The 26,080-nt window shown below is 32.3% G+C and overlaps 1 pseudogene; it reads right to left on the reverse strand.

Moving 5' to 3' along the window:
* Nucleotides 1-255: 255 nt before the first annotated feature.
* Nucleotides 256-26,080, reverse strand: LOC117930488 (annotated as a pseudogene).

Consider the following 26,080-nt stretch of genomic DNA (forward strand, 5'->3'; position numbering starts at 1 on the left):
AAAGAGAGTTCTACTTCTTGCTCAATTTTTTCCTCAACTACATTAATTTATCACTTACTTCAAATTCAAATTTTAAAATTTAATTATATTAGCCGCAAAAGTATTACTCCTTAATCATCATTTATCTTCTCTCCTTTATCTTTCTCTTTGATCATGACCAATTGATCGTTACTACAAAACAATTTCAAACAAATATAACTATAACAACCACAAAAAATAAATAAAAAAACATATTTTTTTACATATTTCTTTTTTCCCTTACTAGTAATGTATACAAGCTCCGATAGGTCTCTTTGGATTTCTAACAACTTCAACGTCATTGCGCTCACTCCTAAAAATTAAATCAAATAATTTAAGTCAATTTTTATAATATGATTTTAGATATAATAAATTAAATATACTTCCACTACCACATTATCTCAACATAAGTTTTTTTTTCACATTTCAATAAATTTTATATTCATATCTTACTACAATCAATCAAATGCCAAATAAAATAGAAATATCATTACTACTCCAAAAACCTCCCTAAATCTCTTTAAATTTTCCATGGTGACAAAATTAGCATATAAATTATTTTCAATGTTCAATTATGAATCCAACCACATTATTTTTCATTAATGTGATCAATCCATAAATCTAATAAAAAAACATGAAATATAATCGATACAATTTTGTAAAACACATTATCAATACTCACATTTTTTTTTCTTAATATAGACTTCTCGAATAATTACGACACAACCGCCTTTTGATTAACAAAAAATTCTATCATTTTCAACTTTCTTTTTCTTCATATTTCAGGTCATCTTCTTCTTCTTCTAGCTACGTCTTCAATTCGGGTCTTTAAACCAGAAAGTTTAGAACCTGAAAACACCCCCTTACCGCTCTTAAACCAAATATGAAATATGAAGAAAATCAGGGATATAGAGAGGACAATGGGGAGCGGGAATATCACACTCTTGAATATCGCATGCTTTACTCAAACACCCGAAATATGAAAATGAAATATGGACAACAGAGACGGATACAGAGAAGGGAGAGAAAAGTCAGAAAGATGCCACTCCTACAATAAGAATTTAGCACCCGAAACAACTAGAATGTCTCACCTAAAAACACTCGAAAACACCCAACAATACACGAAAACATCCAACAACACAAGAAAATCGAAAACACCTGAAAATAACAAAAATATCTGAAAACACAACACTTTTTAATCTTCCGAAAACACCCAAAATGCACATATCATATTTGGAGAAGAGCGGAGGCTTAAAAAAACATAGAGATATAGAGAAGAAAGGAAAATTGAGGGAAAATATGGGAAAATGGAGAAATGAAGGCTATTATCCAAGTACCCGGTTTCAGCCAACATTTTTTTTTAACTTATCATTTCAACGACTGAGATGAACTCTTTTCCATCAAACGATTCAAATAAAATGGAGGCATGATACTTTCGGAGGTGGTATATAATTTTCCTTATTTTATATGTTAAAGGGAAAATCCTACAGTACTGAAGTGGGTACCGTACCTCCAAACTCTTATGACCGTTGGATGAAAACCTTTTGATCCAGACCATCCAAATGGATAATGGATTTTTTTCTTTTTTTAAAAAAAGGTATAGAGGTAACCGGTCAATCCTCCCTTTCTTGCCCTCTTCTCCCTTCTATTGTTTTCTCCATTCCCTCAAAAATCGGTTTTCTTTATGTTCCTATCGACAATATTGGTATTGAAGTCCAAGGCGGGCATGTCGAAGGTAGTGAGACAGTAGTGAAGCTTTGTCATTCCCTTTTTTCTTCTCTTATCCATTCCCTTAAAAATTGTTTTTTTTTTTATGCTTTTGTTGGCAATGTTGGTTTTAAAGTCCAAAGCAACCATGTCAAGGGTAGTGAGGTAGTAGTGAAGCTTGGTCAAAGTTGCAAACAAAACAACAAAAAGAAAAAGAAAACTCAAAGTGAAAAACTTATGCTTGAATCCAAAGTTGCTACTTGTGTGGGTGTGCCTGAATAAGTTATTACATATTTCTTTATAAAATCTTCAAGGCCCCTCACATTTTGTATAAAAGAATTAAAAGAAAAAAATAAAGCATTTATTACATACTATTTAAAATCATGTTATAAAACTAACTTAATGATATGATTTGTTTTAGAAGCAAGCACGAATGTAGAGAACTTTCTTCAAATTCTACGAAACCTATTAGACCTTGGATACTGTTAAGAGAAAAATAAGACAAGGGCATTTGATTGAGAAAATGAAAGAAGATCAGGGTTTGTTTTTCTGGGCACTATTCTAAGGCTCAAGGGTGATGTTACAAGTTCATTTCATCAACCTTTTAGGGAATTCCCATGGTATGTTTTCTCCTTGATTTCTTTCTGTTCATGTTTCCTGGGATGATGGATTCTCACCTTAAGTGAAGACTTAATTATTGTATCCTCATTTATTGAAGTGGAAGAAATTTTCTCCACGTTTTTTTTACCTTTATTCAAGGGTTTTTCCACATTATATTTGGTGCCCTCTTTTTGGTTGAATGTTCTTGATTATCATTCTTGACTCTTGTTAAGTTGTTATTATTTATGAGAGATGGTTATTATTGTGGAGGAATCTTTTAACCTTGGCAGGTGAATACTCTAGATCTCTCATTTTATCTTCCCAACAAGTAGTGTTTGAGCCTAGTTGTGGGAACTTATATTCTTAAAAGGGATGGAGATAGAAAGGAACTCAACCTCCGTGATAAAACTTAACAATTCAAATTAGGTTATGTAGAAGTCCATGATGGAAGATTTTCTCACCATCAAAGATTTGTTAGATACTTTTAAGGGTAAAGAAGCTAGGCCTAAAGATATTTCTTATTTGGAATGGAATAAAACGAATAAAAAGGCAATTGCCTATATTAGGAAATGGATTGACACATTCTCACGTCATCATATGGCAAATGAAACAAATGCCTATAATCTTTTTTAGAAATTGAAATCAATGTTTGAACAAGAAACTACTCGGAATAAAATTTTCTTATTAAAGAAGTTAGTGAACGTGAAGTTAAAGGAAGGAACACTAATGAAAGATCACTTGAATGCTTTTCAAAGTATTGTTAATTGGTTGACTACTATGAAAATGGTTATGGATGATGAGATACAAGCATCTTTGTTGTTGTGTTCAGTGCTAAATATTTGGGAAACTTTTGTTGTGACTATTAACAACTCTATTTCGAATGGAGCATTGTCTATGAAGCTTGTGAAGGGAAACTTGTTCAATGAAGAAACAAAAAGAAAGCTTATGACATAGAAATTGCACAGACCCTTATCATAGGAAGTAGAGGAAGAAACATGAATAGAAGACAAAAAGGTTATGACAAGTTTGAGGGAAGGTCCCAATCCAAAGATAAAATAAAATGATTCCATTATGGAAAAGAGGGGTATATGAAGAGGAATTGTCAAATTTGGAAAAGAGAACAGAATAGGAAGAATTAGGAAAAAGAAGAGACAAGAATACCATAGCCTTTGTATCCAACAATGATTTTAGTGCTCTCAAATGAATGTTTGCATGTAGATGAGTAAGGAGTTGAGTGGATTATAGACACTATAGCCTCCTACCATGCTACTCCTCACTTGGAGTTGTTTTCTAATTATAGAGTTAGAGACTTGGCATAGTCAAGATGGGAAACTCTAGCTACTCCAAGATTGTAGGGATGGGTGATGTTTGCTTTGAAACCAATATGGGGTGCAAGTTGACATTGAAAGATGTAAGGCATGTTCCAGATTTACGCCTTAATATGATGTCAGATTTTGTCTTGGACAAGCAAGGTTATGAAAACCACTTTGGCAAAGGCCAATGGAAGCTCATTAAGGATTCATTAGTTGTTATAAAGGGAAAAACATGTTGCACTTTGTATAAGACCCAAGGGAAAGTTTGTAATGATGAGTTATATGCTATAAAGGGTACTTCCTTGGAGTTATGGCATAAAAGGTTGGGGCATATGAGTGAGAAAGGATTGCAAGTTTTGGCAAGGAAGTCCTTAATTCCCTTGGCCAAAAATGAATCTTTGTCTTCTTGTGATCATTCTTTGGTTGGAAAACAACATAGGGTTTCCTTTGGTAAAATATCTAAGAAGTTAGAGAAGTTGGAGTTGGTATACTCTGATGTTTGTGGCCCCATGGATATGGAAACTCTTGAAGGAAATACATACTTTATTACTTTTATTGATGATGCTACCAGGAAGGTATGGATTTATTTGCTTAAATCAAAGGATTAAGTCTTTCAGTATTTTCTACGGTTTCATGCCATGGTTGAGAGAGAGTTTGGAAGAAAATTGAAGTGTCTCGGGTCTGATAATGGAGGTGAGAAACTTACTACACTAAGAATGGTATAAGTCATGAGAAAACAATTCTTGGCACTCCACAACATAATTGTGTGGCTGAAAGGAATTCACCATCATTGAGAAGGTTAGGTGTATGCTAAAGACTATAAAGTTGTCTAAGGTGTTTTGGGGTGAAGCTGCTCAAACTGCATGCTAATTAGTAAGGCAAATTTGAAAATTTGTAAATAGTAGTTAATTTTTTTTATCTTGTTGTTATACTTATATTTGTTTCAAATTATTATGTAATAATGATCAATTGGACAAGATTAAAAAAGGTGATAAATGAGTAAAAATGAATGATGATGTAAGCATTAATATTTTTTCTTACATAGTGTTATTTTTTTATAGATTAGAAATTTCAACTAGCAAATAAATGTAGTTGAGAAAAAAATTAAGCAAGAAGTGGCACACACTTCTGAAAGTAGAAAAATAAGGCTTTATGGTAAATTTGAAGGAAAATTCAAAAGAATATTCACTTAAAAAGAGTATAAGTCAAAGGTAAAAGTATTTTTAATTAAGAAACAATTACATTAGTTGAATATTTGTTGAAAATAATATTAAATTAAATATGTTTACATATCATTTCAAATGTATCTTCATACTCATTGATCACTTGATTGAGTGTTTAGAATTATTGAAGGGTTATTACACTCGAAACAAAAACCGGCAATAGAAGATATTGGATTTGGTAGTTTATTACAACTTAAATGTACCCAAATCAATCATGGGTTGTGTCTTTGGTTGGTAAATAATTTCAATCCATATTCTTACACATTAGAAGTGTATAACACTTGTATAAAATTTTCGTTAATGAATGTAGAATTTATTTATGCTTAGAGGTAAAAAAGTTGAAAATTGATATGAACAAAGATATTAGTAATAAAAATGATTTGTGTAATAAATATTGTGATAAAAATAAATGGTTGCCACTACTTATGTTAGAAAATCAAATTAAGGAGGATATAGATGGTGGGAATGATTTTGAAGTTCGTTTCGTATTATTTGTATTAAGTGCCTTGTTATACCCAATAATGAAACTTTTTGTTAAATGTTTCTTCCAAAATCTTCTCGAAGACATGGCTTCAATAAACAAGATGAATTGGGCCAAACTTGTCTTATCTTATCTTGTGCACAAAATCCAAAAGTTTAACACTAATAAATAAAGTGAGGTAATACCCTTATATATAATTTATTTTATAATGGATCTTGAATTTGTTATAAAAAGTGAGGTAAACTAAGTATATTTCCTTGTAAAATAATTTTGTAGTTATTCTATTGCAAGCATATATTGATTGAATTTTTTTTCCAATTCTATCTACTCAATCTTCTCCTTGTATTGGTGTTTGGGGAGATAAGGAGCTATTGTAGATGAAGCAAAAATTGAAAAAGCTCGATGGTTATGCAAATCCCAACATAAACTCTATTGACCAATTTGGTTGATTTTTTTGTTTGTTTGTCTATAGTGATTTTTAATAAAGTCTCTTTAATTTTCATTAACATATTGTAAATCAAAATATTGGTTATAAAAAATGGAAAAGTTAATATAATGGAGCAAAATGAAATAAGAATAGAAGGAAATATAGAGGATAAAACTAAAAATGATGACAAAATCAAAATACCTACACATGAAGATGTTGTAAAGCAAGTAAGTATTTGCACTATTTTCAACATATATAAATAGTTGTAGTTAACCCTTATACTAACATCTTATTAGTTGATATGGATAAAGTTTTTGAACGATTGAGGACACAAATATTTTATTTGTATAATTGTGGGAGTAGTAGTAATAGTTGTCAAAGTGCTTTCAAAGAATTTGAGGCCAAATACGTAAGTTTTAAACAACTCTTTCTTGCTTTAAGAGATAAATCTTTGAAAGACATAAAAAAGTAAAAAATGACTAACATAAATTCATTTGAGATATCTTTAGAAGAGAAGAAAAAGAAAAAGAAAAAGAAGATGTTGACATTTCTTCAATTGAGAAATACTTGAAACTTCAACGCTCCCCAAGATAAGAAACTCATCATTGTGGGAAAGATAAAAAACATCTAATACAACTGGGGAGGACTAGAAAACTCTTTTCATTTCCCTCCCTTTGTTAGCCCTTACCACCTACCTTAACAAGCTTTCGAGCCTCCTTTGCATTGCTTTCCTCATAGAAGTTGTTGGGATGACCTAACTAGTGGTAAAAAGGATTAGATCCTAAGTAGATAGAAAATGTGTTTTCCTTTGGGTTTTGTCACCTTAAAGAAAGAGTTGCTGGCCATTATCGATTGGTGAAAGTAAAGGCAAGAGGAAGATACTTCTCTTGAGGCTCTTCGATCTCATATTCAACTAGTTAACCCTATCTGTGTAAATAAGAAATAAAGTGCTTTCCTAACGTCATCTACATATCGAGAAGGACCATGAGATCACCATAATTTTTTTTCAAGCGAATGTACATCTAAACTCATTAAATGGGATTGTCATAAATTTCGTGCCAATCTCCACATCGTTTGAGCTTCTGGATGATGATGTCAAGTGAAGTCGTCTCCACGAGTTGGAGTTGCTCGATAGGGCAAGGGTGCTCGCCCTTACCTTAATAGCACTCTTTGGACTAGCACTAGCATTAGTAGTGCTCTTTGAACTAGTACCTACGACTATATCCTGAATTTCCTCCAATGAAAACTTGCCCCACATAAGGGATTGTTTTTCTTGCTTAAGAAGGTTCCTACAAATAGACACCTAGTTTTTATAAAATAGAACATCCAATGTGTGCCCTTTCCAATGTTGATAGAAATATGTGAGCTCGATAGGGAATAGCAAAAATGATCTATTCAACATATGGAATGCTTCTATCTCATTTGTTACCCATTAAAAAGCTGGAGGTTGGTCATAGATCATGAACTGCTTTCTTAAGAAAAGATTAATCCAACTAATCAATCAAAATTGGGAGTGTTTCCCTTAAAATGATAGAAGAACAGGTTTCAATATATATATATATAAGGTTGTAATTTTTATTGAAATGGTATGGTGTTCATATTGGAAACCTTAGATTACTTTGTTCCCATGTCCTGGATCATGTAGGGTGCATGCATTTATCCCTAAGGATCTTTAGATTTATCACAACATAATAAAATGACTTTACCCATTATTAACTATAGATCTAGAGATTTGAAACTCATACTTGTGATCTGGATGTTCCTAAGTCAAAATGCATTCGATGAAGATGAAGCGTGAATAGTCTAAAGGTCTCATATACTAAATATTTTCCATCCCATGACTCAAACCATGATCTTGACACTCCAAAGCATGGGCAATGGAAGAGAGGAAACAATGACTCTATCGCTAGAGGTGGAAGGCAACTCTCACCAAAAGGTTATGAAAACCTTAACCCCTAAGGGGTATTTATAGGGTTCCCCTACTAGGCTTAAGTGACTTGAGCCCAACAAGGCTTGGGACACCTAATTTAGTCCAAAACAAGCCATAATTGATTAATTAATCACATAAGTTCATCTAATTAATCAATTAGCCCAATCTAGTGACCTTGTTCATTATCCCCTATGCAACCTTACATAATTACCAGAAGGCCCTTACGCACAAGAATGAACTTAGAGTCAATCCGATTCTTATAAATCATGCTGTCATGGTATATGAGCACAGAGCAGGGACCATTGGGACCCATAAGAGTACTGGCTCCCTTAAAATCCAATTTTGAAATTGATTCAGCATTTCACTATAGAGGATCAACTACACTCTAGTACCTTATGTAAATAACAACAAGATGAAGTTTAGGTTCGTGACCTACTATCCATTACGTGTAGATTATCTATGAACTAGTGTCCGTAATCTAACAAAGTAGTGTTATCACTTATCAAGATTACCTAACAAATCCTTAAGTTATAAATCATACTTATTATTACTGTGGACTTAAATTTCACGATCACATGTCCTTTAAATCATCTAAAAGAACACACTATCTCAGTCCCTTGAGATATCATGGTGTTTTTATTGAGAATACTTGTTGTCACCAACCTCTATCAATAGTGACCCAATTCATAGGGATATATGACCACTTTAGGGTCTTACCCATAAGTTAAAGTCTCTTATTGATTTTGGCATAAACTCAATATCCTCTTAAGGTTGAAAGTCCATGCATTATAGTAACTTGGTGAATCATGACAATTGATATCCTTGTGTCATGATTCAATGTTGGTCCTGTCCAGTGTGTATCACATACACTAGTGCATCCGATGACTAAAACAAGTCATCCTTCCAATTATGAGGTGGTGCACTACAATCTATACTGGATTGCCCAAATTCTTGAATTGATTGTGGGTAACTTATCCACTTACAAGGAATCCATGACTTGTATCTTTGTTGCAACTCCTAATGCACACAAGTTATGTACAATGTAAGATACATGAGTTGAATGCTCAAATCAATGTCAATACACCAAAAGAATAACAAAGGGATAGTTAAGTCTAACTTTGTTACATCATGTCTTGCTTTTAAGGGCTCAATCCCAAAAAACTCTCACTAGCCCCAAAAGTAAACTAGGTACTGTAAAAAGATTCTACTCCACAATCACATCACTTCTTTGTATTAACTTATAATAACATAACACTTTCTTTTTATGTGTTTCCTCTTCTAGTGGTACTTCTATTCTTTAGACCATGCCACCATCCCACTGTTATCTCATTACAGGATCTTAAACGATATAGTCAAGGGAACTACCTATAAGCCAAAAGGCTTTCTTTATTATTGTGGAAGTAACAACAACCACTTAGAATGTACATACCCAAAGATAGACCTACAAGAGTCTTCATCGGACTAAAAGTCCAATTTTTCGATATGAAAGGAATACCAACTCATCATAACGACCCACAAACATGTAATCCCTCGTTCTCCAAAGATACTTGATTATATATTTGACATTTGCCCAAAGCTCTAATCATGAAATGGACTAATATCCACTCATTATTCCTATAATAAAGCAAAATTTCTAGTCTAGCACATGGCATCGCATACTTAAGGTTATCCATTGTAGAGGCATAGGATATAGTCTTAATGCAATTTCTCTCCATGGATGTCCAAGGACATTGATTCTGAGAAATACAACTCCAAACCTAAAGGCTAACAAACCCATCTTGGAGTTTTGCATTATGTACTTGATCAATGCTCATCAATGTGGGTGATATGACCCAATTGTCCTATTCTTGCACTCCTAAAGGACCTTAACCCTAAGAATATATTGCGCATTCCTTTAGATTTTTATCTAGAATTGAGTAAACTACTAGATCTTGACTAATGACAATATTCCTACATCATATCTAATGAGTAGATTGTCATCTACCTACAAGATCTTAGAGCATCACCACGCTTCCCTATGCCCTACTGTATACACAAGGCCTTTTGCTATGAATATGTTTGATTACTATATCTCATAAATGAGACACATTTCAAACTATAACCTTTAGCTACAGTCCTAGCAACATAAAACTCAAGCTTTCCATCTACTCCTATGTTTCTCTTGTAAACCAACTTACACCTATAGTTTTATTCTTTTAAGTGCTTCTATAGGAACTCAAACTATGTTAGAATACAAAGATTTTAACTACCTCGAATTGACTGTGGATAGTTTATATACTTACAAGGAACTCATAACTTGTATCTTTTGTGCAACTCCCAATGCACACAAGTCATGTACTATGTAAGAGACATGGATTGAATACTCAAATGAATGTTAATACACCAAAAAGATAACAAAGGGATCGTTAAGTCTACCTTTGTTACATCATGTCTTGTTTTTAAGGGTTTAATACCAACATTTGAAACTCCCAAAATGCATTATATCCAACTGATCTACGACCACCATTTTTACTAAGGCGACATAGGGAAGTCAATTTTTGCTTTACAACCACTATTAGGCTTGACCAAATAGTAGAATCTATCTCTCAATGATTTTTTGATCTACTAATCACTCATTCTCAACCAACTTGGCCGATTGATTTTGTAAAATCGGCCAATTTAAAGGGGTTAATTTGGTCTTAAGTTGTCGAAATGAATAGTTTGCTTCATCAAACAAAGTGGGGGTCTTGGTTGCCCCCCTATTTTCAACCATTGCAGTTGGTATCTACCAAATGGCAATATATAAACCTTTCAAGAGATTCCACCCCAAACCATCCAATTCATCCTCTTGAAGTGGCTCTTAGATTGAAATATGGTTTTTTCTATAAGTCTCTTCATTAACCCTGAACAAAGGGGGTGAGGGGGCAACTGCAAGAAGAGGGGTCTACTAGTCAACCAATCAGGGTATTGATTGGAAAAAAGGAAAGATCAATCTCTCATATGATCATCAAAATAATTACACCTCTTTTATGAAGAAACTATTGATATGTTATTGCTCTAATCAATAGGCAAGACAATGATAATGGAAAGGTATATTTAATATATGTGCATTTTTTTATTTCTGCATCTTTATTACATAATACATTGTAGTAATGATATTTTACTTCTTAAGAGAACCATTATGGTCCCTATGTCTTCTTCCCAGTCACATCATGAAAACACGTACGTTTAAGGAAAGGAAGTCAAGTAGATTCAAGGTATTCCTGTTTAATTTCTTCAAGATTTAGTGAAGATAGGAAAGTGTAAACCATGTGAGGTGTAACACAACTTTTCAAATAGTATTTTCTTGTTAGTTAAACAACAATTTTTAGTTAATAGTTATGCATTGTTTTCCATATAGTCAATCCTCATGTTCATTCAAGAAGACATGGTGGATTCACAATCACTCACTAAACTTGAATCTCTTGTGGGTGATTATGTTTTCAATGAATCATTGTTAACAAGGTTTGTAATGTATTTAATATTCATATATGTATAATAATTTTATGTCATGCTCGTGCATATATGTCTAAAATAATTTTGTAATAACTATTGTTAGTGAGCTTCTTGTTGATTTTGATCATGAATATGAAGTTCGAAGGGATTTTCAGTGTTTACGTTCAAGACAAAATTTGTTGGATGTAGTAAGTATATATTTCATTCATATAAATTTAATGCTTCATTTTATTTCATTATTGTTAGTAATCTTATTATGCACCTTAGGAAATATATCTTGAAGCATGCAAGCTTAATATTTTTTTAGAGGCAATTCAAAGACATACAAAGCATAAAATGTTATCTACCCAACACATTTTTGGTGAGCTTATTTCTTTGTTGTTGTTAAAATAGATATAACATAAAATATACTAATGTTTGTCTTATTTTGTGTGATTAGAAAGTGATTTTGCATGGAAATCAAAAACATAATTTTGATAAAAAAAATCATCCATCATGAATAAGCGCATTACCAAATTAGATAACTGTGAGAAGGTTATTAATACTTTCTAATGTCTTATTACATATCAAACTTAGTGCACATGCCCTAATAGAGAGTTTGATATGATAGTTACACATTTCAATGCATTGTCATGATCATTGGTATTTATGTGTAATTAATGTTTAAAAATGTAACATCCACATTTTTATTCTTGCGATCAAAACAAAGGGATGACATCAGATGTAGTAGTATGAAAATAGTGGTATGTTTTTCCCTATGTTTTCCCCATTTTTCCTCACATATTGCAAATTTTTATACATTGTTAAGACTTTAATATTACAAATAGGGTGAATTCTACCAAACCTTTTTCAAGCTTCATGAAATTGAGAAAGATGTCTTCGATTTCCCCATTGATTGACTATCTTGGGTTCTAACTCAGAATAATGGGTGAGTTATAATATGTGAATTACTATAGTATTGTTTATTTAGTTATAATAACCAAACTCCTTTACTAAGATGTTTTTCATTTATTTAATTTTCATTAGGTGTGCACTACAAAAAAAAAAAGGGTTTTCAATGACGAATCTTTAGTCACGGCCAAAGTAAAGTTGTGACTATATATGTTAATCAAATTAGAAAAACATGTTTAGTCATGGTGGTTTTATCAACCGTCACCAAAAGGATTGATGATAGGGTATTTTAGTCACGATTTTATTTGAAACCGCGACTATTTGTAAATTTATGGAGGGAAATTTTGGCGCCAATAATTTTAGTCACAGTAATTTTATCATTCGTGACAAAGAGTGTAACGAAAAGATGTTTTAGTCACAATTTTTTGTGAAACTATAACTATATATATATTTTGTGACTTTTAGTCATGCCATTTATTGATCGTGACTATACGGGACCCTATAGTCACAAATTTGGCATGACCGTGACCAAATGCCTAGAGGTTTATTTTAAATATTTTGAACCTATGGTCACGGGGTTCACACAATCGTGACCAAAAGTCTATTATTTATTTTAAACAATTTTTGGGTTACCTATTATAATTTTTTAGAAAATCTTATATATATATATATATATATATATATATATATATATATATATATATATATATATATATCATAAATAGAAATTATCATTGATAGTAATAATAATAGTTCTTATTAATTATAAAAAGTTTAAAGTTATATTACTATATTTTTTTAAGTTAAGAAACAAATTAGTGTGTTACCTATTTTTCTTTAGTTAAAATTATTTAATTTCCTTGTTATGATTAATGTTTTAATAAGAAGCAAAATAAAGTTTAATACATTAGTTTAAAAATATGATAGTTCAATTTGATATTATTTGATAAAAAATTTAAATGCAAGTGAGTTAGCAAATTAAAAAACAATTTTGATTTTGTATATGATAAATAATTTTTATTATATTTAAAGTATCAATAGTTGTGATAACTAAATTTTACTATGAACAATTACTAGTAAAATTGTTTATAGTTTTATTTAATTTTCAATCATAAAATATTTTTTAATCTTTATGATTTTTGCAATATAGAAACAATTTATAACTACAAAAATAACATTCTCTGTTTATGATTAAAAATAAAAGTTCTAAACTTTTATAGTTCTTAATTCGTCAAATTAACAAATTTATAAAGTTAAAATTCATGGAAAAATATTCTTAAACGCACCATTCTTTGTTTATGTTTATTATATTTAGTACCAAATGGAAGTCTGAAATTCTGTTGTCCGAATGTATGATGAAAGTAAGCTACAAGCATATGGGATAAAGTAGAAATTAATATCATCAAATATGAAGAAATGATACCATATGATAAAATAATAATAGATTGGTATAAGATATAAAAGGACATGTGGCTGAAAATAATGAAGACAGAGTAGGAGTAGGATGCACATATAACATTTCCTAGGATAATGCATACATCGGGATCAAAAAGTTATGCTCAGATTCAATATGAACATGTTGGAAATTTATTATTAATACGATTTGTTTGTACATAAATAATTCATCATAAATAACTCAATTGTTTTAATTGTAAGAATATGCACAAAAGAAGAAGGATTGAAGTGAGCCTAATAGAATTGAGATGTTTGCCCTGACACAAAAAAAAAAAAAAAAAAAGATGGGACGCCTATTGATGATCGTTCTAAGGAGATTATGGTAATGAAGTAAATAAATTTTATATACTTTTATTTCAATCATAGCCACATACTAAAATTATTTTAAAAGTCTAACTATTATATTTGTTTTTTATGATTCCAGGATCAATTTCAGCAATTACTATCCCAACCTGAGGGGACATCTTCTTTTGCTTCTACATCATCTGGAGCATCTACATCTGGAGATGAGATATATACTCAAGTCATGGGTCCAAAGAGGCATGGTCGTGTTCGAGGGTATGGATTTGGTCCTACTCCTACCGCAGTCTTTGGTTCTACTAGTAGAAGACAATTAGGAGCTATTCTTTCAACACAACTTGAAAACGCCTAAGAGATGCTAATAGCTGCAGAACAAAAGTTTACAACTGCAACTAAAGAACTCTTAAATGTGAAAGAGGAACTCTCACATGTGAAATAAACATTTGAAGAGAGGTTGATAGAAGTTCAAAGGAAGACATGAGAAGAAGTGAAAGAAGAGTTTGAAGAAAAAATGATGGAAATGCAAAGAAAAATGCAAGCACAAATTCAAGAACAGATGATGCAAATGATGCAACAATTTCAGCAAAAAAAAGTAGAAATTTGAAGATTATGCTATATCTTTATATGATAGATTCTCTTAACTTTTTTAAAGATTATGCTACTTATTTATATGATAGATTCTCCTAACTTTATTTGCTTTCTATGACTATTATATGATGTTTGGTTGGTTGATTTATTATATTATGTTAGAATGTGAAACTAAATCTGAATCTCTTTTGTTCTTTGTTTGTTTGTTTTTTTTTTTTTTGTTATATTATGTTTTTATTATTTAATGTTTTTAACTAGCTTGGTATAATTGATTGTAATATATTGTACTATATTGAAATTGTTTTAATTGCTTAATTGCATATATATGTCTAAAATGAGTTTAACCAGGTTTGGAAAATCTGAATTTATAAAAGACCATTGTCTAAATATAAAAAATTTTAGTCATGGCCATTAAAAAATTGTGACTATAAGTCAACTTTTAGTCACGATTAGGAATGAAATGTCACCAAAATTTAGAGATAGGGAGGACATCCTATGATTAATTTTAGTCATGGTCATTAATAGTCGTGACCATAAGTGTATATTTTGTCATAATACACCTAACAATTAGTCACGGTCACGTAATTAACTATGACCATAGACCCATATTTAGTCATGATTAATAAAATGACCGTGACCATAAGATACATTTAGTGACAGTTATGGAATTGACCGTGACCATAAGATACATTTAGTGACGGTTATGGGATTGACTGTGACCATAAGGCACTGTTAGTCACGGTTATGGGATTGATCGTGACCATAAGATTAGATTTAGTCACAGTCATTTAATTAAATATGACTATAAACATACATTTAGTCATGATTAAGGAATTGACCATGACCATAAGTTTACATTAATCCATAAGTTGACATTTAGTCATGATTTATTACTGGACCATGACTATAGTTTAAACATATAGTCACGGTTTATTAATTGACCATGACTAAATCAACTAAAAACAACAAAGTATTCCAAACTTTTGATCACAGTTTTTGTATGGCCGTCACAAAAAAATAAATCATATGGTCACGATCAATTAGGAAACCGTGACCAATACCTTTAGCTACGCCTCGTATTGTGACGCTCGATCACGGTTTCATAAGACCATGACAATAGGTTTTGGTCATGGATATATAAGATTTGATGACGCTTGGTTACCATCACCTAAAATCTTATTTCTTGTAGTGTTGGGATTATGGAATCCATGTGATCAAATACATGAAAGCATTAGAGTATTTGGAACCCATAAAGACCTCTACCATAACAAGTTCCTCTCACATGCATTATAAAATAATCAATTGATTTAGTGCTACATGAGGTAAACAACGAAAAAGAACCAATTTTATCAATAATATGCACACATGACAAGAATGAGAGGTTTCAAATATAGTTATGTAATAATCAAAGCTTACAAGTTTTTGGTTTGTAATTATAATTTTTCTATTATATGTTCTACAGTGACACTCTATGGAATCCATGACATTTAAATTTAATATGTATGTACAATTACATCCATAAGAGCAACGAGAAGACAATTTTTTTTTTCTTTCAAATTATTAGTATAGATGTTTAAGGGAAAACATTTTTTGTAAGATAAAATCAAATTTTGAGCTCCAAAATTTACTCAAAAGTCATAACAAGGATCTATATTGAAGATTTGGTTTATTTATGATCATTTCTTTGGTTTCTTTTTGCATTTTTCTCTTATGGCTTAAATTCTTTTTGTGGTTAGATCTTAAAATTGAAAGTTATTGTTTCTCCACCTTCCTCACCTCCAAGAATACTATGTGATGAAGATTTCCATGGGGAACTAGATGATGGTGAAGCACGCGAATAAAGAGAAGTGGGCAAAGGAAATCACAAGGTAGATGTGTGAAAATCTAAGTGGCCACAGAAGGAATGAAACTTTTTCTTTCTTTTATGTTTTCCAATGGTTATATTAGTGATGAAAATTCATTTACTAATCAGAAAATGAGTTTGCTATAAGACACCTCAATTATTCATAAGTCATGTCACCAACTTCTAGACATTCTTGGGATTTTTACCTAAAGCATTTAACATAGGTCCTAAATTACAACACTCTCATTCTAGACAACCTTAGAATATATATCCCAACAAAGAAGTAAAAATGAAGAAAGGAAGAGCAACACCTCCTTATCCACACTAGTCAACTGGTTTGCATAGTTGGAAATAAGGGGACTTGGGATGGCTATTGTCACATTTTCCTTTGAGTAAGCATAATTGCATCAATTTGGATAGACCACTTTGTATACGACATTACTGGCTAAAATATCATGAATACAATGATTATCAAGAATAAATTGATCATAGTGAACATCCAAAAACAAATGCAATTAAGTGTAATACAATGATTAATATTGGAAATGTATTGAGACATGTACATGACTGCTATGGTTATTCAAGAGTGGTAGCAGGTAGCAATAAAGGATTTATTCTACCAGTCTTGTAATTGCTTGACTAGTAAACTAAAAATTTGTACCCATAGGGACTTTACTAGTCCACCTATAGAGCTAGGAATAGAGACATTAACTTATAGTGTGTAACGATTGAGTTCCATGCCCTATCAATCTAATGGAACCTTAATCACTCAAAAAATTCTCTAGATTGATATAGTTGTTGTCGTCAATCGATAAATGCAATATTGAAAAGCTCTAATTGGCAGTGTGTGGTGATTGACTAATTTTCTTTACTGGTCCAGTAGGTTCTCTACCACTACTTACTACCATTTTTGTAGAAACATATTTTGGAAGGCCCATTCAAGCAAAATTCTTTTTAGTTGTTATATTTAAAAATAGATAGAGGCATTCAATAATTAGGAAATTAATTGCATGAATGTCAATATTTTGTCAATAATCCAAAAATAAGTAGCAAATGTGTTCCATGAAAATCACAAATATAATATATATATATATATATATATATATATATATATAAGGGATTCCCAAAGCATGGAAAGCGAGGAATCTAGTATATGAGCAATTCATTCATTCTCAAAAAGGAGAACCCTAAGATGGTTACCTACACTCAAAAGTAGGTGGGCTAGGGTTTTGTTTATAGGGTGTAAGGAGAGGAATAAAGAATAAAGTTTATGGTAGGGAAAATTAAAATAAAATAAATAGAGAGAAAGAAGAAGCGATGAAGAAAAGATTCAAAGACCTTAGAGTCCCACTAAGACCTTCAAGGAGTCTCACTTAGAAGAAAATCAATGAAGTCTCACCATTGAGGGTTTCAACAATTGCAATAATATATATATATATATATATATATATATATATATATATATATATATCTATATATTATTAACATCAATCAATTCATCCCTTTGATTTACATTAACCTATTTATAGGCCTCTCTAAGAAATCCAAAGTCTACTAAGATTGTAATAACTTATTATGACTCTAATTTTTATTATAACATCCAAAGTCTGCTATGGTTTTAATAACCTATTATGACTCAAATTCTAATTATATTATAACTTAACTAGCTAATCCTAATTTGACTCGAATAAATACCAATTCTAATTCAATTCTAATTAATATTAATTCTACTTAAAGTTTATTTATGTCTTCCCTTTCTTCCTTAAATAAAATTTAAAAGACTTCCCCTATCAAGGACAACCAAATTTGATAAGGATTGGGTGATGGCAAGTATAAAACCTTCAACATCATTAATGCATCAAATTTTTTTTGTCTGACTTTTTACTATTATGATTTCATTATATTTTTATCAATAACAATCTACTTCATCGCCAAACTTGAACAGAAAAAGGCAGTTCTATTTACAAATACAAGAACATGAAGGAATTTTGTTGTATGTTTACATACATTATACTTTGGTATAAATGGTGATTTTCGCATTAAGGTGCAGTAAGCTTTTGATAATTTCTGCTGGGATAGAAAAATGGTGGAAAAGACAACAGGATTTTATTTAGAACAACAATCACCAAGAAGCATGTAAGGGAAATCAAATGGGAATATGTAAATTTCTAGACAGGCCCAGAATGAGGGAATTAACCAAACTGAAGTGTTTTATGTGATGCTTATTGTCATTATATCAACAAATAGATGTAATCCAGTTAGCATTTTTCATATTTTACCTCAGCTCGAATAGAGATAGGAAGATCCTGAATAACCAAAGCGTCATTGTAGCTGCTCTCATACTTCAAGCATAGGTGACCTTTGATCTGTTTGTGTATGTCCCTACCAAGTCTGTTTCTGTTCACATATTTGATGACATCAGTCATTTTATCCCTAAATTGTTCAGTTTTTGATCCTTTTACTATTAATGTTGTCACGGTACCAATCAAGTAAGCAACAAAAATCATGTCAAAAGACACATAAACCATGACAAAAATCATTTCTCTCAGATTTACAGCGTGTATATCTCTATAACCTGCACCAGGAAAACCACTCATGAGGCATCCATCACTCTCAGCAGAAAAACAGAAGTTAACATGGCACACATGAACTATTCTCAAATTCAATTGACAACTGACAGAATATATCAGCAGTTTAAAGCAGATAAATCAACATAAATAACAGTTGATTATTGATCTCTTCTATACAGGAAACTCTTTCCAAAAAGGAGACACCAGACTCCAAGAGAAAGCAGGTTGATGACTAAGATAACTTGTTAGTCCTTTAGCTTTTTGAACCATATAATACTCCACATTGTCAAGACTGTATCCCCTAAAACATAGAATTTGGCTTAGAATTATTTCTCACTAAACATTAATTTCCTATTTTGACCTTTCTGTCCTGCTCCAGAAGGTGTCAAAGGAAGCAATTTTCTTGTCATATCATTTTCAAAAACCTTGAAAGCGTCCACCACCACATGGTTCCTCAAATAACATCAAGGTGTCAACCAACCAGGTCCTTGTTTCCATATCCTTGTACTTTTGTTGAAACAAGGTATGAATTATAACTTTTAGGAACACTTTGTATTATTCAGTTGCAGGAAGTTATGAATAGATCTTGAATCTTATGTCTTCTGTTGCTTGTTTCCAGAAATGAAAGCTCAACCTGTCCAAGTCAATTGGTTCTATTATGTGTTGCTCAGAGAAGGATTCTGATCTCTCCTGCCAGAAATAATTCAAAATCTTTAGTGCCTTATCTTTTCTAAAGTTAATATCAATCCAAGTGTGTTTAAAAAGACCCCTTGATGGATTTGGAGAAAGGAGGTACCAGTTCGCAAGGATGTTGGGAACATTAATTCCATGTAAGGAATAGAACTATTGGTGGATGATCTCACTTCTCTCATAATAAGTAGGAAAATGGAACTGGGATAGATTATGAACAGGCAGAAGTTTGATAGAGTCAAGATTAAAGTCAATTAGGTTAAGAAAGGTTATTGTAATACTAAACTGTTTCAAAAGTAGGCAAATGGTAGAAGGAAGGAAAAATTGACTAAATCCATAAAAGGGGGAGCATGGATCAACCGTTGAAGACCAGCATTGGTTTTCAGGGTAGATTTAGGTCCTTCACATCTATAAATGTAGGGACTCAAAAAGATTCAGAACTGAGGGTTTGGATTGATCACACCAAACCCGAGGATATCTGTAAGATGGCCAACCAGACCATCTTTCGGATGGATGGGGATATGCCCAGGTCAGGGATGTGCCCTGGCTGAAGATGTTTAACAATTGCTTTCTGTCAGGATTATCAACTAACCTCAAAGGAAGATGTTCTGAGTCTCTGGATATTTTTTCCCTAGTGAGATCATTAATTAAAATACTAATCAATTTTTGTCATACTTGTTACTAAAAGGAGCTGCTCCAAAGATAAAAAAATTTAGGGTATCAGGCTGGTCATAATCCTCTATGAGATCATATTGAAGCTCCTTTTAAAGGGTCTTGAAATAGTGCTACAATAAACTGTATCACCATTTTAAAGAATTTTTGTTAAGGATAGACAGATTCTTGGTTCAATTCTCACAAAAAAATGAAATTGTGGATGGAAGCTAATGAGCAAAAAAGGCAGGGAGAGTCTTTAAGATGAACTTTGAAAAGGCTTATGATTATGCGGATTGAGAATCATACACATTTTAAGAAAATACAAGTCTTTCTATATGAATCCTAGGAAATGAATGGTCCCTTTAAAGGTATTTATCAGGGTGACCCAATCTCATATTTTTTGTTAACTATAGTGGAAGATGGCCTAAGTAGCTAGATTTGAAAGCTAAAGAACAAAATTTAGTTAGGATTTTGAAGTTGGGAGGGAGAGTGAGAGTACCTTACATGCAGGAACCTGTCTGACATGGGCACAACTACTCTTTAAGAGTGTCTATGCTATAAGTGCTAAGAAGGTGACAATCAGTTAAACAGATTAGATTGGTAATACATATGAAGGAAGATAAGGATTTTATGATAACTTTTCATTAACATCCAAATATTCTCTATGTTTTAAACATAATACTTCATCAAGCTTGCAGAGCATGGGTGCGTGAGTGTGTCTATTTGTGTAGGCATTTATCAAAACACAACCAAGTCCTGAATAAGACTACATCAAGCATACTATAGTGGAAAGTTATCTGAAAGACCGCTAAAGAAACAAGATCAAAAAAAAAAATTACATGGTGCTACTCATATCACTGACTACAAAGAGGTGCTGAGTTGGATACAATTGTAAGCTTAAAAATTTATGCACTGAGTAATTGCTTTCAAGACTGAGACTTGTGAATTCAAACTTCACAGCCCTCAAACCTGTTCAAGAAAGGAGGCTAAGGCTTTGCTAAATGCCTTTAAGTCATGCCTCCAACTTTAGTAACCTTCTCATCATCACTTGGGTATCTATCCCTAAATGGTTACTTTTCATATGAAACCAAGAGCTGTAAGCAAATTGATCCATTCTCATTCAATGTGATGCACCTAAAGTTCTTGAAAGGGTACCAAACAAGATTACAAAATCCTACAAGCTCACTCACTACAAATGATGCATTTAGTTGTTTGTGTGAAACTGTACATATAATAGATTTCAATGCAGATATATAAGCACAATTCATGTATCAATGACCAATTTTCCTTTTGCTTACCCCTATAAGAGTCTTCCTTCCCATTGGGTTTGCCAACACACTTCATTGCATAAAGCCTAGTATCATGGATGATGCTTCTTTACACTACTTCTAAGTTCCACCCAGATGCTCATTACTAATTTAATCTTAGAAGTGCCAAATGTTTAAAAAAACGCCATATTGTGATAACATAATAATAACAAAATCATCCTACCTCTGGTGGACACTCAATAAACTTGATATAGATACAAAGTCAAAGCTTACATCCAATGGCTTGGGTTTTACTAACTTGGAAGAAATAAGTGACAAATTTAATCCTGGAAATGACTTCAGATATTCTTAACAGTTTGAATTATTAATGACTTCGACTTGGCAAATTAAATTTCCCTCTAGGATTCTGCCAAAACATGTGAAAGTAAAATACTCACCAAGAGTGGCCATTGTTAACACTTGCAAAAGATAAAGATGTTGTGTACCGCTTCCAGATATCAATCTCTCTAAAGTGAGAGTAAGTACAGTCCCCCAGCTTTAAACTTCCAATCCATGTGTATCTGTCACGACCCAAATTCCGGGCAACCCAAAATTTGACCCGTGACCCCAGGTCAAAGGTTTGACCCTAAGGGTTTCTCCTATTCCACGTTGGCAGTCAACCAAAACACTCTGGATTTTTTTTTTTTTATATCAATCCCACTAGAATTCTCATAAACTATAATATCTCAAAACTACTCAAAACAACAAGATTAAATAAATGTTCATTATAGTCCAAAATAAAAGTTCACCATGAACAACTTAATCAAATAAAGCTTCATAACAAATCCATGAGTCATAATTACTAAAACAAATCCCAAAATCCAAAAAGAAACACAATAACAAAAAATGCCACGCTCCACTAGGCCGCTCCAGGAGCATCCTGAAGTCCTCCCTGCCCCACCTGTGGATCCTCATGAGAGATATCTGCATCTAAAAAGGTATAACAAGGAAGGGGTGAGCATTTCCACATTGCTCAGTAGGGTGCCTAACACCCAAGGGTTTAAGGGGATTACTAAGTTTCAAATAATACGAAAAGGACACTTCAACACAAAAGGAACAATTCAACAGTATCAATCAATCACATAGAGTAATATATAATATTATACACAATCTCATAATATTCAACAATTACATGTATGCACATGAACGTGTGACACACAGTCATACAATGCACTATTGTTCTCGGGCTTTCACCGAAGGATACGCGTCCGCACCCAAATACACTCCCCATTCGGAGTCTTCCCGGGGTAACTTTTGGGTCTTTCACCCTAGGGATCTCTCTCCCTTCTTAATTCGCCCCACACGGGCTTCCACTTCTCATCTCTATTTCATTTTTTTCCATTTCATACACTTTCACAATCTTCATAATTTTATTTATTTATTTCACATAACCATGATGCACATGAATGCCATAATTCCAATGTTCCTCAATAATTCAACAATTTCAACATTTCCCAATAATCCAATAAAATAATTTCACACATTAAAGTTTCCGATAATATCTCAAACAAATATTCAAAAATTCTCATATCAAAAATCTTGAAATTTTACCACACTTACAAAATTTTTCAACCATTATAATAATTTCTAACATCCAAAATTAACTAACTTTTTACCCTAAAATTTTCGAAAATATTCTAACCAATGCCTAAAAATTCACAAATCATTATATTTGGAATCTAACCCAAATTTTGGAATTTTCCAACCCATCTAATAATTTTTAACATTTCAAAACAAGTAATTATCAATCAAAATCAACTTCCCGAAATTCTAAAAATTCCAAACAAACTCCAAATATTCTAGAAAAATTCATACAACACCTATAATTCCTAATTAACTCATAATGACAATATTTAGAATTTTTTTCTCAAGGGAAAAACATAAAAATTTAAGTTTTAGGGTTAGGGTCCCCTACCTCAGATCTGAAAATTCAGCCGCCAAAAATACGATTGGCCACCGTAGGATTATTCCCCTCGTCGAGAAGAACACCCCCTCCAAATTTGAGCCAAAATGGAGGTCGTTTGACCACCCAAACGGCCGGTCAAAGCTCCGGCGAGGTGAGAATTGCTACAGTGCCGCCGCCCCCTTTCTCCCAGATCTGCTACTGTTCCCTTTTCCACTTAAGCCCATTTCTTTTCTTTTTAAATCAGCCCACTCAAGCCCATTTCTCTTTCTTTTAAATCAGCCCACTTCACATGGCTTTCAAAAGCCACCAGCCACTTAAGCCCACATCCAAGCCCAACTCAAAATCTAAGCCCAATCCACTATTATTATTATTATTTTCTTTTACAACCCATTATTCAAAGCCCATTGCATATATTTATTTTATTTCTTTTATTTTCTTTTCTTTTGTTTATTCTAATTGTTTTATTTTATTTCCAATTCATTTTTTTTTTAACACACAATTTATTTATTACTACCAATCTAAAACTAGTTTTCTCAATTTTATTATTCATCAATTTAATTTAATTGATTTATTTATTTTTCTTAATTAATTCTAATTAATCCTAATTTATTTATTTTTCATTTTCGTTTTCGTTTTTCGTTTCCGGAAATTTCCAATTTCTAAAATCCTAAGAAATTTTCTATCCTAAGGCTGACATGACATAAAATTTTAACTCGTTTAATTGACCGACACAATAAAACGAAATTCACCAGTCCGAAAGTGACACGTGTTCTCCAAACACTTTTCTTCTTGACTTTTCAACCATTACACAGCATAAGACTTTTCAAACTAAAAATGCTAACGTGGCATAAAATACCCGGTCATTACAGTATCCCTCTTCAGATTGGGGAAGTGTTGTAGCCAAATAGTAAAAGATGCAAGCTGCTGTATGCACGCAATAGAGTTCAACAGCAATGAGTTTAACAATCCTGGTAAACATATAATTGATTCGTATGTCCTTCTCCATCTTTTGGAAAAAATCTGTGACTTTCCGTATCTTAATCAACCTAATCCATAAGAGGTACCTCACTTCTTTTCACCCACAAGCCTGATTAAAACAGAGGAACCAAAGTGATTACAGAAAGGGATATAACTTTGACATGTATCATTTGTAAGGAACATTTTACTTCAACCAATCATGATTTATAATTCAATGGTCCAGTAGCGAGATCCTGCTCTCAATTCGAAAGGAACCTGGTATGCCTCTAAATGAAGGAGCTATGGATATAATTCCATGTATCTAGTAAAAGTACTGATGGAGGAAAATCTCAAAGACAAACTCAACTCTATGCAAAATATGCATACAGATATAATAGTCTGTTCCAAAGGCTTTTGTGTGAGAGAAGCATCACATTATTAAATACAATGCATATGAATGACTTAGATCGCTGTTTGAAGGAGTTGCACAAGCCAACAAGAGTTCCATCCATGAAAATGAATCAATTCATTGTAAATTACAAAATCTTTTGAAGACACAATATTGAGAAATCATCATTCTCACCAAAATGAGGTAGAAAGGAGGTCACAAGTTGAAAACTAATGTTTTACAGAAAATAATTATCTAACTTAAACACAAGGAACATGATTAACTCATGCTAAATCATACATAAACACAAGGAACTAATTCAACTTTGATAAAATGTTTAGAATTACTATGCCTATATCAATCTTTTCGTGCTTAATAATTCTACAACAATGCCTTGTCATTTTTCCCATTCCAACCCATACAAAACGATGAAGAGAAATCAAGAAGGCGGGACTTGAATTATCTAATAAAGAATACCAAAAAACAAGCACCTAAAAGAAAACCTTTTTGATTGCAGAAACTTTCATACATGTTGACAATAATAAAACTAAACCAACCTTTAAAAATCTGGCGAGAAGATGATGAGAGGTATTTATACAATTTTGAAAGCAAAAGAGAAATACCCAGCAAATAATATCCCAAGGCAACCAGAAAAGTAAATCAATGACAAAACTAGATTTCAAATACCTGAAATTTACATTAGAAAATAAAATTTCAGCAGCAGTGGAAGTAAAGCACCATAAACAATAATTTAGTATTATGAACTTCCTAATTAGGTTGTCACTTGGACCCAGCATTTGATTTCTCGCACCAAATAAACCAAACATGCTCAGATTACATTCAACCATTCAAGCATTTTTAAAACAGGACTCTTCACATGGATGTCCACATACTTCAAAGGCAACATAGCATAGATTCAAGCATTTTCCCAAATATTGCAACCCCCACCCATAAAAATCTAAATAATAATAATAATGAAATTCCACATATTGGATAAACTAAATAGAAATCCATTAAGTGGGTGTCTTAATAGCTTAAGCAAGCATGTATGAGAAAATGACAAATATAGAGAAGTGTAGTAGGAGGAAATAGAAAATGAAAGCAAAGGTAAAAGAGTGGAGGAAATAGTAAGAGAGAAAAGAGAGAGACCTAAGTGCAATAGATGTGCGCTTGTAGACCATTCTGTAAGTGTGGGTATCTCTGTAGGCAAGGAAGAATTGGAGCACAATTTCGATAAGAAAAGCAATCTGGCCAGCAATGTCCGGGAAGACCAGGTCCTTTGGCAATCCTCTGAAGAATCCAAACTCCATGGGTGTGAAAAATGAAGAGTACACTGCCCATAACAATATGAACTTTGT

The sequence above is a fragment of the Vitis riparia genome, chromosome 14 (assembly GCF_004353265.1).
Source record: "Vitis riparia cultivar Riparia Gloire de Montpellier isolate 1030 chromosome 14, EGFV_Vit.rip_1.0, whole genome shotgun sequence".
Taxonomy (NCBI): Eukaryota; Viridiplantae; Streptophyta; class Magnoliopsida; order Vitales; family Vitaceae; genus Vitis; species Vitis riparia.